Genomic DNA, 16,072 nt, shown 5'->3' on the forward strand with positions numbered 1-16,072 from the left:
CCGTGCAACAAGGAATTTCTTAATTCCCGCATCTTTCATTTTATATTTCCGTTCAAGTGGCCCCCACAGTTCTTTTGATGTCTTGGTTCCACTATAGACATTATAGAGGTCATCTTGGAGACCACTCAGAATATAGTTCCTGCAAAGGAAATCCGAATGTTTCCAAGCTTCTACAATAACAAAGCAGTCTTTGTCTGAGGTTCCTTCGAGCACCTCGGGAGCGTCTTCGCTAGTGAACCGTTGTAGACATAAAGTGGTGAGGTAAAAGAACATCTTTTATTGCCACCGCTTGAAGTCGATGCCAGAAAATTTCCCAGGCTTCTCCGTCGGTGCCATCATTGGCGGAGCATTTGTGCGACTTGATGTGGCAATATTATTTTCCCCCATAGGCGTTATCGCATCCATCATTTGACTTTCAGTTGTCATTTTTCCTGTCACCAGAAAACAGAAAATTAGTATTTTTCAGAATACTATTAATAAAGTTAAATAACTTTAAACTCTTCTTCTTCTTGTTTCTAGTTAACGATGAAGTTTTTATTACTTCAAATCGTTAACTGAGTGAATCTTAACTTGTAATGAAGATTTTATGTCTTCTAATCACTAGTTAAATTCAAGTAGAGTAGAAAGCCTGAGCTTTAATCTGCAAAAATAAGCAATACAGATTCTGTTAATTTATTCCTTAAGATTGTTATTTTCCACAGTACGAGTACGTAGAATCTGTATTACAGAACAACAACTTCAACTTGAGTTCAAGTATGAACAAGAACACAATGAAGTATTAAACACCCTCAACACAAGATCAAAAAGACCTTTCCAAGAGGTGTATTTATTTTTCAGAAAATAAAGATGAAACAGAAATGATTAAGGCCAAGTCGTCCGAGTTCACGGACTTTCCTTAAGGAATAATTCCCCTCACTATATCCGAGGTTATGGAATCTTTCTCCCAGGATAAAATGGCCTTCAATCTGACTATAGCGGTACCTCAAATAGGCGGATTCTTCGAACAAACTCACGATTTGAATGATCACACTTAGAGTATTTTTTTAAGACAAGAAGAATGTTTTGTAAAGTGAAAATTTCTATATTTTCAAATAAAATTTATCCAAAAAGAAAGATATGCTAAATCCGAATCCAAATTCGAATCCGAGCGACGACGACGACGACGCGAGGCATTTCTATTTCCTTGACTCACTTACCGTGAGGTGTAAGTATTTCACAATATAAACACTCTCAAGTTCTCTTCTTCCACCAATGTGGGAGAAAGAGTAAAGTTGCCAAAATTGAGTACACTTTCCATTTTTTGGTGTTAACTCAATTTTTTCTCTTCCACTTTATTTCTCCATTTTCCTCCATTCAACACACTTTCATTACTCCAACAAAAATGTGAGGTAAGCAATTTCATATGAATTTTTTGCTTTCACTTTCCATGATATAAATTGGCTATTTCCTGAATAATAATAGGAATTAGACTCCTTACAAAATACAAAATAGACTAATGATGAGAAATTTTTACTGTTACCCCATTTTGGTTTTGTTGTACTATAATAGTACATAATTTCAGAACTCCTTGTTATTGAAGCAACGTGAGAATAAATAAAATCTTTTTGATTAGTTCAAACTCCTCACTAATCCTACACGTCACGCATGACGGCGTGAGAGTCAAAAGCTTAATGTGCAGCTATCGCTGACTGCTAAAAGTCCAATACAATTTCATCACCTCACATGCTTCCTCTCTACTTGTTTAGGATACCAGTATTGCATGTGTGTTTCACGTTAATTAGTAAAATTAGGTAAAAAATAAGACTTCAGTTTTACCCTGTAAAATTAAACTTCAATTAATATGAATATTTTTGTATAGTGTGCATTAATTAATATTTTTTCAAGGGTGTGTAAAGTTCAAAGAAGACAAATAAAAGTGAATAGAGGAATATTTATAGTCAGAAATGTTTTAAAACAATAAAGAATAAAGAAGAAGAGTAGAGAGAATAGAGAGAGTGATTCTTATTTCTTCTCTTGAGGGATGAGAGATCATAAGATTATAAATACAATGAACAAAACCCCTCTATTGATCGGAAAAATTTACTCCTAGTTTGAGTAAAAGATAGATGCTTCAAATCCTAATAGATATCAAAGTAGATTTTGATAGACATTCACTATAATATAAATACATTTATAACACTCCCCTTGAATGTCTAGATAGATAATGTGCCTCGTTAAAAACTTACTAGAAAAAACCGAGTAGGAAAAAAAATCTAGTGAAGGAAAAAGAGTACATATTTCTAACAATATGCATATCGGCTGCCTCATTAAAAACCTTACAAGGAAAACCCATTAGGACAAAACCTCGTAAGGAAAAAAGAGTACAGCGTGTATTGAACGAATCTGTTGCACGTTAATATCATCATTCTTTTGCCGCTCATGTATGTAGAAAAGCTTTGGCAAATTGTGCTTCGTTCTATCTCCATTTATGAATCCTTCCTTAAGATTGTTATGCATGCTGAATTATCTCTGTATAAAATTGTGGGTAAATTGCCATATTTCACACCATATTTTTCTCGAATGAGATGTATCATGGACCTCAACTATACACATTCTCGGCTTGCTTCATGAATAACTATTATCTCAGCATGATTCGATGAAATGGCTACGATAGGCTGCTTTGTATATCTTCAAGATATGGCAGTACCATCACATATGAACACATAGCCTATTTGAGACCGATCTTTATGCGGGTCAGATAAGTACCCAACATCAGCATGACCAATAAGATCGGGACTGCAATCTTTCGAATAAAACATGCTCATGTGTTTTATCCCATTTTTTATGTCTCATAGTAGGAGCAGAAACATACCTTGCTAACAAATTGACTGAAAAGGTTATAGGCCTTGTAGTATTTGCTAGGTACATGAGTGCATCAATTGCACTAAGATATGGTACTTCATAACCAATCCAATTTGATATATTTTGAATTTCAGCAAAGAATCTATTGCTTTGAAAACTCTCCAAGAGTTCCAATGATGTTCAAGCAATAAGCTTATACAATATAACGATTATAAATAAGTTTCCCAGAAACTTTTATATGCTTCAAGCAGTTTGAATCCTTAAAAGTTTTCACATAAGTTTTGTCAAGTGACAATATTCAACATTTCATGAGTGACATCTTCAAGTGTCTGAACTGCAAATCAAATAAGTTTTACGCTTACCAAAATGCATCCTTTCATGTCACTTGATAAATGTTTCTACGTCAGCATGCTTAAATAAACATAGAATTCAGATCCTCGTAATCTTTCACAATATTGCGCCAATATTGTGTCAAAGATATTGATGATATATTATTTTGTATCAGTTCACAAGTGACATAACATTTTGAGATCTCATCACTTCATTATTTTCAGGTACATGAACCTCTCATAAGGTTTCATGAAGTGGTATGTCGTAGGCTTTTCAAGAGCGCATTGCCTTCTTATTATGATTATTTTCTCCTTATTTTTCAAGGTCTATTTCATTTGGAACCGATCAGTCTACCACGCTTCACGCATGCATAGACTTTGTCCTTTAGGAACACAAAATAAGAGCACTTGCGCTTAATATGAGATGCTTTCAGCATTTGACTTGAATTATCTTTTGGATGAGGATATGGTGATAATTCCTAACATATTTCATAGCGCTTATAATCTCCCCCTTATGTTAGGAAAACTAACATAAATCCTCTACTTCTTTGAGGAATCCATCTTTGTGCATTATGGTATATTCATTAATCGTATACCGCACATCAAAATTATTAGATGGAATAATTGGTTCCCAGCCTTGAACCAATTGAAAGGGAAGAAATAATCATAATTTATTGGTCTAATGTATACAAATGTTATTGCAATATATCATATTTTAGACCAATACATGAAGTTTTGTTCTCATTAATAATGGTTTAACTATTTATCGAAGGCATTCAATGCCAAACCATCATCATCAAGATAACTTTCTTGATTGCACAATCTGAAAATTATGTTCTTCACTCAATTTTATTACAGGTTGACAATGAATGTACATGTGATCATCTTATTGATGCATCTTTTCAACATATCACATGATAAATGAACGAGCCCTTATTCACCTTTTATAATTTTCAAATTTGAAGGGATCCAATCCCAATATTAGTTGGTCCAACCAACTTATCATGAGAACAAACGACATAAACAATTCTTGAAGATTCTTCTAGTTCTTCAATTCATGCACATCTTCGAGATGTTACAATCGTTCATATCAATTTATGAACTTTTATTCTAGTAAACTCCAAGTTTACCATGACATGTATTTTTTCTTTAGTAAATTTCAGATTTACTATTACATGAATAAATTTCAGATTTACTGCTTTAGAAGTAGATTTCAAAATAACTCTTCTCAGTTATTCTTCCTCATTCAGAGGTGAGTTGTGATACCATCACAATCAATTGCACGTTTGTATTAATAAGCTTTTCATTCCTCAGGAATGAAATATAAGCATGCCTTAAGCGTATCAAATTATGATACCTACTACAAAAGCAAATTGAGGCATACATATGATTTATTGCTACCACATTCAATTCAGGGAATAGAGCATATCAATGGGATATATTTCATGACTTTTCATCGAATACCTATTATTTGCCTTAACCATCATAATATCATCAATACATGCATTGAGATCCAATCTCGACGTATTATCCATATAAAGGCGTCTTAGCATAAATTAATGGGACTTGAACCCAACATATTATCATCCCTTTTGATAATATTGTTCTTGAGGAATAAATCTAAAATATAAATGGTTTCAAACCAATTATTTTTCCTCAAATCCAATAATAATTATATTTGTAGTAGCAAAATAAAGATAACATAAAGATTACTAACCTTAAAATCCTTCAGATTTATAATCTCACCTTGTTTGGCAAAGTCTCGTGTTGATGACGTGTTATAAAACAATAAAGAATAAATAAGAAGAGTAGAGAGAATAGAGAGAGTGATTCTTATTTCTTCTCTTGAGGGATGAGAGATCATAAGATTGTAAATACAATGAACAAAACCCCTCTATTTATAGAAAAAATTTACTCCTAGTCTGAGTAAAAGATAGATTCTTCAAATCCTAATAGATATCAAAGTAGATCTTGATAGAAATTAACTATAATGTAAATACATTTATAACAAGAAACATATTTATGACTTATTTTAGACTAAAAGGTGTGTTTAATATGAAAGAAAGTATTTTATCAAAAAATAAGTGATTTCTTACTTATTTTCTAGTGCTTGGTTGGTAAAAAGAAAATACTATCGCAAGATCATTTATGATTTGGCAAATACTAATGACACCAAACTCAATCACGATCTTAGAGCTTGACTCCTCACACCTGATGCATGATGTAGGACTTAACCACGAATATCAACCCAGAATCCAATTTCAACTCCCCACCCCTACCCCCAACTCATGACATGAGTATCTATCCCTTACTCCGTATTCGAAACCCAACCTCCAACTCTTGATCCAGGCCAACCGCGACTCCCGTCCCCGACTTGGACCTGCCACAATGCCTGACCCTCAATCTGGACGGGACCTTGACTCTCAACTCTGACACCGACTCCTGACTCGGGACCTGAATGAATTTACAATGGAAAAAATCCTGTTCGTTGTAAGATTACCCAACTCCTGACCCCGACACACCACCTAAGACCCAACCCTGACTCTCAATCGAAACCTGGCCTTGACACCCACTCTAACACCTGATCCTGACTCCCCACCCCAAGCCCGATAGATTTATATAAGCAAAACTTTATTAAGTGAAAGTAAAGTCAAATAATCAACTATGGTCATATCAACTTCGGAGGTAAATTTATTGGTAGTAAAATTCAAATTGGCTCAAAGGCAATTAATTTCTCTTTTTTCATTTGAATGGTATACTTCTCAATTATTGCAATTTTAGACTTCCTGATTCCTATTTTTTTGGCAGTTAAATTTATTTAATTTTTTGTTTAGCTTGCTCTATTTTGTGTACAAAATTTAATTCTAAATTGGTATTTTTAAGAGTTGATCAAAAAAAGGAAAGTTTAAAACATGTATATCTGGGAATTACATTCACACAATTCTTATAATAATTAATATTGATTAGTAAATTCAAGTAAAAGAAAAATATAAAAAGATTAACTTATTTTAGTCGTTTTAAAAATATTCATCAAATTAATCTGTTAGAAATTTAATTCAATAACACACACACACAAAAACAAAACAAAAAAACTTTTGCCTTTTCTCATACGTTACTTTTTTCTTTTTCCATACGGTTTTTTTTCTTCTACTCTATCATCTTTTTCTCATGCTTAATAGTTAAATATTAGTTGATTTCACATACCAAATATAAAAGAAAATAGTTAAAGTCTGTTAATAAATGTAAAAAAAGTTCAATTAATATTTCTAAAATCTTGCAAATTTATTTACATTGTTATGAAATAACTAAGAATAAAAAAGAAGAATAAAGAGATAACGTATTATGAAATAACTACGCATAAAGAAGAACAATAGAAAGTAATTCTTATTTCTCTTGAGGGATGAGATATTATAACATTGAGGATACAATGAATAAAATTCCTCTATTTATAGGAAAAAATACTTCTAGTTTCTGACTAAAAGACAAATACTTTAAATCCTGATAGGTATCCACTAGATCTTGATAGATCTTATCTATATTCTTGATAGACATTCACTATAATGTAAATACATTTATAACACTCCCCTTAAATGTCTAATTGATAGATAATGTGCCTCGTTAAAATCTTACTAGAAAAAACTCAGTGGAAAAAATAATTTAGTGAAGGAAAAAGAGTACATATCTCTAACAATACGTATATAGGTTGTTTCATTAAAAACCTTACAAGGAAAACCCAGTGGAACAAAAAATCATAAGGGAAAAAGAGTACAGTGCGTATTAGCTCCCCCTAATAAAAATATCCTTGAACCTTTGTATCCCGATATTATGCACCATCTTCTTGAAAATTGCAATTGGAGGAGACTTGATAAATAAATCATCCACATTGTCACTTGAATGAATCTATTTCACATTAATATCACCATTATTTTGTAGCTCATGTATGTAGAAAAGCTTTGATAAAGTGTGCTTCGTTCTATTTCCTTTTATGAATCCTCCATTAAGATGTGCTATGTATGGTGAATTATCTTTGTATAAAATTATGGGTACATTATCGCATTTCAAACTACATTTTTCTCGAATGAGATGTATCATGGACCTCAATCATATATATTCTCGGCTAGCTTCATGAATAGCTATTATCTCATCATGGTTCAATGAAGTAGCTAGATAGACTGCTTTGTATATCTCCAAGATATGACAGTGTCCCCACATGTGAACACATTGCATGTTTGAGATCGAGATTTATGCGGGTTAACTAAGTACCCAGCATTATGCATGATTAACAAGATCAAGACTGCAATCTTTAGAATAAGATACAATCATGTGTCTGATCCTATTTCGATGTCTTCTAGTAGGAGCAGAATTATACCTTGCTAGCAAATTAATCAAAAAATGCTATATCGGGCCTTTTAGTATTTCCAAGATACATGATGCACCAATTTCACTAAGATATGATACTCATATTTCTCATTTTAGCAAATAATCTATTGCTTTTGAAAACTCTCCAAGAGTTCCAATAATTTTCAAGCTATAAACTTATACAATATAAGGATTATAAATAAGTTTCCCAAAAACTTTTATATGCTTTAAACATTTTGAATCCTTAAAAGTTTTCATATAAATTGTCAAGTGACAATATTCAACATTGAGTGACATCTTCAAATATTTAGACTGCAAATCAAATAAGTTTTATGCTTACTAAGATGCATCCTTTTATGTCACTTGATAAATGTTTCTACGTCAGCATGCTTAAATAAATGTAGAATTTAGATCCTCACAATCTTTTACCATATTGCTCAATATTATATCAAAGATATTAATGATATATCATTTTGTATCAGTTCACCGTGTGACATAACATTTTGAGATCTCTTCACTTCATTATTTTTAGGTACTTGAACCTTTCATAAGGTTTTATGAAGTGTTATGCCGTAGGCTCTTCAAGAGAACATTGTCTTCTTATTATGGCTATTTTCTCCTTATCCTTTTCAAGGATTATTTCATTTGGAACCGATTAGTCTACCATACTTCATGCATGCGTAGACTTTGTCCTTTATGAACACAAAATAACAGCACTTACAGCTTAAATATGAGATGTTTTTGGCATGGGACTTGAATTATATTTTGAATGAGGATCTGATGATGATTCCTAACATACTTCATAGTTGCTTATAATCTCCCTCTTATATTAGGAAAGCTAACATACATCCTCTATTTTTTTTGAGGAATCTATCTTTGTACATCTTGGTATATTCATTAATCATAACCGCACATCAAAACTATTAGATGGAATAGTTGGTTCCTGACCTTGAACCAATTGAGAGGGAAGACATAATCATAATTTATTAGTCTAATGCATACAAGTGCTATTGTATGCTACATATCATATTTCAGACCAACACATGAAGCTTTGTTCTCATTAGTAATGGTTTAGCTATTTATCGAAGGTATTCAATGCCAAACTATCATCATCAAGATGAATTTTCTTGATTACACAGTCTAAAAGTTATGCTCTTAACTCAATTTTACTGAGCAAGCAACTTTCTGAATGTCAAATGAAGTTTGACAATGAATGTACATATGATCATCTTATTGATGCATCTTTTCAACATATCACATCATAGGTGAACGGACCCATATTCACCTATTATACTTTCCAGATTTAAGGGATTCAATCCCAATATTAGTTTGTCCAACCAACTTATCATGAGAACAAACGACATAAACAATTCTTGAAGAATCTTTTATTTCTTCAACATATGTCTAATACTCAATATGCACATCTTTGGGATGTCACAATCGTTCATGTCAATTTGTAAACTTTTATTCTAGCAAACTCTAAGTTTACCATGACATATACCTTTTACTTTAGTAAATTTTAGATTTACTATTACATGAATAAATTTCAGATTTACTAATTTAGAAGTAGATTTCAAAATAACTCTTTTAAGTTATTCTGTTTCTTTCAGAGGTGAGTTATGATACCATCACAATCAAGGAAGTGAGTTGTGATTCCATCATAATCAAGTGCACGATTGCATTAATAAAGTTCTCATTCCCAACGAATGAAATATAATTGTGCCTTAAGCCTATCAAATTATGATAGCTTAGAACCTCTTCCAAGATATTGCTACTTCAGGAGCAAATCGAGGCATACATATGATGTAGAGAATTTTTCTCTAACATATCTTATGATCATAATATGCATATGAAAATATCATCACTTTTGATGACTATTATTATGTTGTCACTCCTCGCATATATTCGTGCATTCAATCACTTGTCTTCTTTCAAACATATTATGCACTGCTACCACATTCACTTCAAGAATGAAACAAATTATCATATTTTAGACTTATCACATATTATTATCGCATTCACTTCATGGAATGGAGCATATCACATTCACTTCATGGAATGAAGCATATTTAATGAGAAAAGTTTCATGACTTTTCACCAAATATACATTATTTTGCATTAGTCATATTATGTCATCGTTATATCATCAATATGGTGCTTTAATGCATTGAGATTCAAACTCAACATCTTATTCATATAAAGACATCTTAGGTCATCAATATGGTGCTTTGATGCATTGAGATTCAAACTCAACATCTTATTTATATAAAGACGTCTTAGGCATAAATTGATGAGACTTGAGCCCAATATCTTATTTTCATGGTGCATGCATTCATATCGTGCTTTTGGGAGATGACCATATTCAAGTGGTTAAATCTTACTACTAGGTTATTCCCCAAAACAAGTGAATTTTTAGTAGTAAGGTATTCAATTTATAGAATTTCGTCGAGATGATGATGCAAGAAAATCATAGTCTTAGCGTAATTTTTATTAGATGCTGTATTTTCTTTCTTTATGGTGTCTCCAAGACCCATAGCATCTAAGTGAATTTTACCATTCAACACCTATGAAAGGTAGTTCTTGCTCGAGACAACGAACCCAAATTTTGTAAGATTATTAGCAATATGAAAAGAAAAAAAATAATACCTTAGCCTTCAAATTTGAGACGACAGAGTCTCGTGCTGATAACGTGTTATAAAATAACTAAGAATAAAGAAGAAGAATAGAGAGATAACGTATTATGAAATAACTAAGAATAGAGAAAAAGAATATAGAGTAATTCTTATTTCTCTTGAGGGATGAGTGATACAATGCTAAGTGTGTATCAAGAGATTCGAACCAACATAAGAACAACAAGATGAACAACAAAGTGCTAGTGAATTGAAAATGGCCACACACGGCTTCACTATGCTTGCAACACTTGTTTGAACTAGAAAAGTGAGTTTAACAACAAGAACAACAAAGACAATATTGCTAGTGAATCAAAAGAGCCCCACACAGCTTCACTAGACTTTTATATTCAACAACACAATGTTAACAAGATTTACAAAGAAAGAGATAGAAACTTGACGCACAATATTCATTAATCTAAGAACCCTAACAAGAGAAAGGACCCTAAGACTAATAAATATCAATACCAAGTTCTTACTTGAACCAAGAGGAACTCAAAGAACCACAAGAACCTAGTTTCTAGCCAAGATACAACACTAGTATCACTCTACTAGTGAGAATTCGATTTTGGCCTCTCCAAATGAGAAAGAGAAGTAAGAAATTTACAAGTCTTTTATTTCTTGAATAGGAATGAACTAAAGCAAGACTAGCTCTATTACATGGCTTATATAGTCACTTAGAAAGGAGGGACAAAGACCAAAATACCTTTGGCATTTAAGTGGGTGGGTTTGGGGTGTCTTGGTAGGCCTCTTCACATTTTATTAAATATAGGCCCTTAGATGGGCTCACAAGAGCCTCACACATGACCAAGAATGTGAACAACGCTTGGAGTCGTTGCAACTCACGTGCTTGGCTTCGTGTGAAAGGTCTCGAGCTAGGAATTCTCGTATCGATGAGAGATTATAAGATTGGGGATATAATGAAAAAAATCCCTTTATTTATAGGAAAAAATACTCCTAGTTTCTGACTAAAAGACAGATACTTCAAATCCTGATAGATATCAACTATATCTTGATAGATATTATTAGATCTTATCTATATTCTTGATAAACATTCACTATAATGTAAATACATTTAATGTTAGATGTTAAAATGAACTCCATAACTATTGTTCTAAGTAAAACTCATACTAATATAATAAGAACAAATAAAAAATGAATCTAAACAAATTACAAAGGACTTTCATATGTGGCATGTCTTAGAGGCCTCCATTTCTATTTTTCCTTTTTCTCCATTTTTCTTCATTTTTTCTCAATTAATTTTTTTTATAAAATCACATCCTTAATTTATACATTCAATTACATAAATTCTACTCTTAAATATTAGTAATGTCCATAACTCTCAAACCTTTCATAATCATAACCCTCAATTAGTTTATGTTCAAGAAGACCATTTATTTTTTTTTCTCTTTTTTGTTTTTAATTTTCAAACTCTAGATATTTTGTTAATTTTTTGTATCTTCCTTTATAATTATTGTGATTGATTTGTATTAAGTAAAATTTATATCTATATATAATAATAAAATTAAATTTCTACACTTAATGATATCATTAACTTCATGACTTTTAAGTTTTCATATTCATAACCTCCAATTATTTAATTATAAAATTTAAGATAACTTATGATGTTCCTCCATTTTCATCTATATAAAGTCATATTTTGTTTCATGAGACCCATACTCAAGAATATTCTTTTTTTTTAATATTTGAAATAGTGTTCTTTATATTATTATTTATAGTATTAAATTCAAGCTTATGAAGAAGACTTTTGAAGGTTGACCGTTTGTCAAAGAGGCTATCGAACAAGAGCTTAAAAATTGTACACTAATTTTATATTTTTTCATGTATTTTCTTATGGTTAACGTAAAAAATCTAGGTGTTTGTGTGTGTCAGTGTTCATAGGTATGTTCTCTATATGTAACTTCTATAATATGAACTTTCATGATTTTTTGATTATTGTAAATTTTATAGGCTTTTGAAGGTTGATCGTTTATCAAAGATGCTGTCGAACAAGAGCTTAAAAAATTATACACTAATTTTATATTTATTTTGTCTATTTTCTTATGGTTAACATAAAAGTAATAGGTATGTGCGTGTGTGAGTGCTCATAGGTATTTCTCTCTATGTAACTTTCATAATATGAACTTTCATGATTTTTTAATTATTGTAAATTTTATAGGCTTTTGAAGGTTGATCGTTTGTCAAAGAGGCTATCGAACAAAAGCTTAAACAATTATATACTAATTTTGTATTCTTTTCTATTTTCTTATGATTAATGTAAAAAAAATAGGTGTGTGTGTGTGAGTGTTCATGGATATGTTCTCTATATGTAACTTCTATAATCTGAACTTTCAAGATTTTTTGATTATTGTAATTTTTTTTTCGTTTAAGCAATAGCTATTGTAAAATTGTTTGTGTTAATTACTAACCAAACTTCAAACAATACTATTAATGGCTTAAAATGAATATTTATTAATTAATGAAATACATTATTTTTTATATGTTTTTTATGATGCGAAAAACAATTTACGTTTTCTTTAACGACTTGCTTATTATTATTATATAGAAGAGTGAAGAGTGGGATGACCAAGGGTATATTTGTAATTTTAATTTTTTTTTTCTTTCTTACTTATGTTTTAGGCATTAAAGCTTGGCCATAAATTTTTAATGACAAAAAAGTCAAGCTATTTGTTGTAAATGTCAATCACATCTCAATTGATATAATATCTCATATGGACCCACATAAAATATAGAATTAGTTGTTATTTGCATATTTAATTACTCTACAAGTGAAATAAAATAATTTAAAAATTATAAATATTTAAATTATAGTCCATACATTCAATTTATTTGACTTACTTTTTGTTTAAATTTATTTCAAAAAATTGTCTCTTTTTTTTTAAACTATTGAATTATAACTTTCCACATGTCATATTTAGCACCAGAAGATTAAAATAGATTTTGAGACATTCTACATGTTATTAATTTAAGACACAAGATTGAAGATTATTTTTTACTTTCTTAAACTTCGTATCAAAATAAAATCAAACAAAAAAATTGAAATAGAGAAATACTCAATTTCAAATTAAAAAACTTTCAGTTATTGAAAGACAATTTTAAAAGCATGACATAAATTATACATTACAATGATAAATAAACCTTAAGACTATAACATTTATTTATATTATCAATTTATACGACATAAACTCATTAATACCTATTTTCGGTATTCCATTTTCATGAGCAATTTTTTAGCTATTAAGAGATTATCTTAGAATTTATCATCTTAAAATTTTACATTGTTTTATTGTGAAAATTTGCATATGAGATATTCATATGAATAAAAATAAATCTATTGTCTTCCTGAAAAAAAAATTATTTTATTTAATTTACTCATATACTATAATTTAAGACTGTATATTCTTTATTGAAAAAATTAACATAAGAATAATTTTGTCATTGATTTAACACAATAGATTGTTTCATTATGAAAACTAACATATGAATAATTATGTCAAATATATCAAAATTTTATTTATCTTGTGGTTCTAAATATAACATGTGGAAAGTTAAAACTAAAGTATTGTATAAAAAAGTTCTATTCTTTTTAAAACAAATTCAAACGGAAAATAGGTCTCTATTTTTTGAAATTGAGAGAGTAACAAACATCTACAAGACATTCATATATCCACAGTTCACATCATTCAGAAATAATTTCAAGTTAAACTTTTTCATGACATCTAAAATAATTTTAAAATATACTTGGTTAAACTTTAAAAAATAATTTAAGTAATTAGTTTTGTTCATACTTTATTATAATATATGAGAATTTATGTGATAATTTTTTTATTAAATATAAATTTAAATAATATACTTAAATTAAATGGGGAGAATAATATTAAATTCAAAAAGAAATTATATTTGAAGTTTTTTCCATTTAAACATTTTTTTTTCAATTGTGGTGTCCAAACAAACTTTCTCTCCTCTTAACTAAATTCACGGAATAAATACGTTACTTTTGTGTGTAACAGTCATTATTATTTTTTTTTTTTACTATTTTTGTCTAAAATTATTGATATTTAATTTATGTTTAGGTAAAACTTACAAATATAACTAAGGGCATAACAGTTTTTCATAATTTTTAAAATATTTTCATATAATTTTTTTTTGTTAATTCCATTGCAACGCGATTTTAAATGAAAAATATAAATGTAATGGTCATTTCATTAGAATCTTTTCAATGTCATTCATGATGTAATTTTTCACATTAATTTTACACACCTCAACTATAAGTCTATTTTAATATGTAGTAAAAAAAATTAAATGCATTATATCAGAATGTTTATTATAATACATCCTATGTCTCAATTCAAATAATATATTTTTCTTTTTATTCAGTTCTAAAAAAGAATTGACATTTTTTATTTGGTTAGTATTTTACAACGTTATCAGTATTTTAGTCATGTTGAATTTTATTTATTTGTCAAAAATCCACAAAGGTATCTCTTCTATTTAAGGTTCATTTATTTAAAAGAAAATTTGGAACCTCGCGACGTTTTTGCATATATCTTAAATTCAATGTCTAATTAAAATATTATAAATTGAATAAAAAGAGACGTAGTTTATAGGAGTATGTGCAAATACTCACATTTGTTTCAAAAAAGATAATAAAAAAGTAAAATTAATTTTGGTCACACATTTGATTGCATAAAGTAACGATAACTATATTATAGTAAGATAATAAAAAATACTCATAAATATTGAATAAGTGTTTATCTATCAAACACAATAAGCAATTCCTCCGTAATTCTAAAACTTCACATGATACATATCATTACAAGATTTACACTATACATATAATATATGAAAACACAATTATTTTCTAAGCACCAATTCAAATTATTTTAAACAACTTATTTAAAATGTAATATTAACTTTCTCATGTTAAATTAGTACAATACATATCATGTTAACTTTTGTTAATCATTTTGATTCTTTTTATTTGAGCTATTAAATTTCCCTATCAAGAAGACATATTACTTAAAAAGACATTTCTTATTTACTATATTAAATTGATCTCCTATTTTTAATGTATATACGACAAGACATAAAGACAATCCTTTAACATTATGATTCATTAAAATGTTCATCTAGTAGGTTCTTATTTTCGTTTGTTAAACACCCATAAAATAAATTTAAATGTATTTAAAATCAATTTATGTTTGAATTAGTATCCCTTTATTGATTCGTATGATCTATATAAAATGTTAATAAATAGATATTTATAATTTTAATCTATTCTCTTGTATAATTTTTAAATAAAGTAGAAAAAGAAAAATATTACAATTAGTTGTTTATTCTCTTGTGTTTGACCTGATGTTAAAATAAGAATTAGAATATATAATATTTTAATGTTAATTATGAAGTCTTATCATATCAGTAGCCCACCTCAACAATTTCAACAGGCCCAAAACAAAAATAATTCGACCCACCTTATATCTTCATCATCAATAAGAACCAAACTAATCAACAATAACAACAAAACAACCACGACAACACCTACAATAGTAACTCGACAACAATGATAATTTCAACCAACAATGCAACCATTCCTGAACCGAACCCAAAACGTGAACCACGACCCCAATCAATCCCTGACCCTTCAACCTGAGAATCCAAGCTCCAATGTTTAAAATTCAAAATTTCACCAGCTCACAATCTTATCTTTATTTCAAAATTCAAAAAATCCCGCGGATAATCCCAAGTTTGCCCCTAAAGTTGCTGCTCCCACATCAGTGGGACATAAAAATTGACTCCCCACTTCATTACTATATATAGCTCATTCTTAAGCTAAATTGAGAAAGTCTCGGAAGG

The 16,072-nt window shown here is 29.6% G+C and overlaps 1 pseudogene; it reads right to left on the bottom strand.

The window, feature by feature from the left end:
* Positions 1 to 276: 276 nt before the first annotated feature.
* LOC124887031 overlaps positions 277 to 16,072 on the bottom strand; it is a 95,621-nt pseudogene continuing 79,825 nt past the window's right edge.

Source organism: Capsicum annuum, chromosome 9, assembly GCF_002878395.1.
Source record: "Capsicum annuum cultivar UCD-10X-F1 chromosome 9, UCD10Xv1.1, whole genome shotgun sequence".
Classification (NCBI taxonomy): domain Eukaryota; kingdom Viridiplantae; phylum Streptophyta; class Magnoliopsida; order Solanales; family Solanaceae; genus Capsicum; species Capsicum annuum.